This window comes from Pezoporus wallicus, unplaced genomic scaffold (genome assembly GCF_028554395.1).
Source record: "Pezoporus wallicus isolate ANWC-B61680 ecotype Strahan unplaced genomic scaffold, APGP_CSIRO_Pwel_v1 contig_8042, whole genome shotgun sequence".
Taxonomy (NCBI): Eukaryota; Metazoa; Chordata; class Aves; order Psittaciformes; family Psittacidae; genus Pezoporus; species Pezoporus wallicus.
Window position 1 is genome coordinate 18,516 of NW_026639380.1, and position 3,558 is coordinate 22,073.

Sequence of the window (3,558 nt, forward strand, 5' to 3'; positions counted from 1 at the left end):
CTTCACAAAGGTAATCCAAGAAATTCTGCAGTCCAGAAATGCCTGAAACTTTTTTTCCAAGAAGCTAAAGCCTGTAACTTTTTTTTTTTTCTTGCTTAAATTATTTTGTCTCCTGTAGCTGGAGCTGGTTTCCCTCTCCTACCCATTTGCTTTCAACACCTAATTTGCTTTGGTGGTAATGATTTTTTGTGAAAGAACTCAACTTCTCTCCCCCACGGCTAGCGAGTTAACTTTTGCCTGGGTTAATGAATTATCCCACTCAGCAAGAGCCTGATGAATGTCAGATCTGGCAGGTGGACAGAGGCAAAAACAGAGCCAGGGAAAGGATCTGAGAGAATAAGAAAACCGATTTTAGCCTCTCGCGGCTGTCTCATGTAATTTCCTGTCATGTTACAGCATCTCCTTTACTTCACTAGGAAAGGTTAAAGAGGTGGTTAGTTTCTGAGCTTCCCTTCTTGCTTTCCAAATAGAATGTAAGAGATAATTAAAGAGAAATATTATTTATTCTGATATTTTTAACTTGAATGTATTATCTTAAAGTTTTGATTAAAAGTATAGGTACAACAAAGTACATAGTTTCATTACTGTATTTTTAGTTCTCGTAACGGTTTTTCTATTCTTGAAGCCAGGGAAATGTAATCTTCTGTGTGCCTACTTGTTATCTCACAGTAACATCCTTCCTGAATAACATTTATCATAGCTGAGCATCTGTGTTGACCTTTTCTGCAGCATTTTTTTTTTTTAATTCATTTAGATAGCACTCTTGTATGTCAGGTGTGGCTAGGAATAACCCATGATTCATTGACTCACTTTTAAGCTTATTATCAGCAAAATTTCTAGTAAAGATGCTGGATAAACCACATGAATCCTGGTATCACTCCTTGCCTGTGTGCCCTACAGAACAAGTAAGCTCCCAGTTAACCCACTGGAAAGGTGTTTACTGAGCATCTCTGTTTCCTACAGTGTAGAGAACCATGGGGGATACCCCAGGAAGGCCTAATGTGACACTTCCAGAGAGAGCACTGCAGAACCTACATGAATTTGTGTGGAATACCAGCTCTAATGTGATGGAAAATAATGGATAATTTTTTTGCTGTTGAACTCCATGAAAACACTCGCTGTTCTGTTGGTATATGAATTGTATGCTGTCAGTAAGTAGCTGCATCTTTTGATCACTGTATATTTTCACTCCGTGATGTTTCAGTTGCTATTTCTGGAGTATATGGTGTAAGTTACTCAGTAAAGTAATTATTGAAGCCTGTAAAAAGGAGAAATGGTAAATACATACATTTTTCATCATGCAGTTTTGAAATACACATAAATGGGCCTGTTCTCTTGCTGTAATCTAGTATGTTATTCTGCAGTGGACTTCTGTTAGCTGAGGGAGGCATACAACTTTTCATCCATTAAAGTTATTAAAATTGGGCTGACACCAAGGTCATAGGAATAAATTTAAAGGGGGAAAATAGAAGTATGTTGCAAGGAAAAACCAGAAAGTTCTTTAAAAATAGAATTTGAGGTAATTGCAGAGTTAATATATGAAGAATTTGTTCCTACAGTTTTCCTGTGGCTTTAACTGAAGAACCTATTCTCTTCTTTTTGGGGGTGGGATGGTGTGTAGAGGTCAAAGTAAAAGCCCTGTGGCAGAATTGTCATTCCCGAAATGTAAAAACTGCTATAAACTTAATTTCATATTTTATACCAACCCAAATGAATGTTCAATAAATTCTGAAATTAAATTAGTTCTTACTAAAGTGCTTATAAAATTCAGAAGTTGCAGTTCTAAGTAACAAGGTTGTATAAATGTTAAATTGGTCTAGTTTATTTTATTGGCATTGGGACTGTCCTGTTTCTTAAGTACATTGGGTGAACTGTAGCTGTTGATTATAGTGCTAAAACAGAAGAAAAAGAAATGGAATAAACAGTTATGTTATTCTCATTATCTTTTTAGGAGTACTAAATACAGAAATTCAAGAACATGAAGGTAAATTCTGAGAATGGCTGAACTGCATATCAAACATGGTGCTGGGGTCAGAAAGAGTGAAAAGCATTTTTTTGTTTTCAAGAACTTTCCTGACATATAGTTAAACAAGGTGAAGCATGCTCTTGGGTTTGTATTCAGCAACAGTGAATGAGTCAGGGAGAGCCAGAGGGCTTACTTCATTGTTCTGTTGTCATACCGCTATTTGTTTAGCTTCAGAGTCATTCAAAAGTGGAACATATCATTCAAAGGGTGCCCTCTGTGGGAGATGAATGGGCTCAGGAAGCAGGATGAGCAGCAAGGGCACCAAACATGGAAGAAAGACTAGGGTATCTGTTTTTTCCCCCAAGGACATCAGTTGGCCTAAGAAAACATGCTACTTTCAGCAAAGGTATATGAACAAAAAGGCACAGAGATATTCCCTGGAATGCCCATTTGGGAGCAACTGGCCCTTCAAAGCTTATCGCTTGATGAAGCAAGCGATCACCATGCTGACGAAGGTACGTATTATCCAAATTACTTTGGGAATATACTAGTGTTATGAAACACCTGTACTTGATTTCTGTAGTCAGTATCACAGAATCGGCGCAGACTACTAGTGTGCTGGCTGCCGAAGAAGTGTAAAGAATTGTTTCATGTACTAGAAGCAGAGGCATAGCACTGAAATAGCTTCTTAGTTTTGTACTTTCATGATTGTCTTAGTCTTTGTGGTCCAGAAGTTCAAATGATATTGTTTGAATTAAGGGTATTAGGAGATTCTGAAGTATAAAGCAATGTGGAGAATGTCAACTAGGATTTCGTAACCACAGAACTGTGTGAAAGCTCTAGGATCTCGTCGTACCTGTCTCCATGAAACTGAAGAGCTTTTAGTAAATACCTGTTCCCCAGCAATTGCTATGTGCTGTCTTTCACTTTTTATTATTAATCTACACACATTGTACACCTCCGTCAGCCTAGCCTTTAAATATGGCTTTACTGCCTTTGCTCAACACACAGCTTGCTTGTAGGCAGAAAAATGCTTACTACTTGCTTGCTTCTAAATGTGCTAACTGCCGTTAGTTGAACTCAACGACCAAAGAGGTTTGAAATCGGAGGCCCGCCCGCTGTAGCCCAGGAGCACTGGGTTCCCTCAGCGCAGACACTGGGCCCAGCCCCGCTCCGAGCCCCCGCCCGCCCCCCCCCCCCCAATCAGCGCACCTTCTCCTAGCCCCACGGCGAGGGCTGGCAAGTCGAGGGCTGGCAAGTCGAGGGCTGGCAAGTCCGAGCGGAGCGGCCGCCTCCACGAACTGCGCTACCCAGAAAGCTCTACGGCGGAGACGCCCCACGTCGAGTGCCCGTGAAGGCGATGACTTCAGCGGGGTCGAAGATAGGTTTAGGCCAATGGCGGCTGAGTTAGGGCGGCGCTGGGAGCTTGGGGCTAATGGGAGGGCGCCGATACTGCGGGCGGGGTAACAGCTCCCAGTCCGCGCAGAACGGAAGAGGGGCTGGTGGGGAGGCTGCACCGGCAGCTGTGGTGTCGGCGGTTGGTCCTTCGGCGCGGGTAAGAAGAGGGTGAGCTGGCGTGCGGGCCCAGCCCA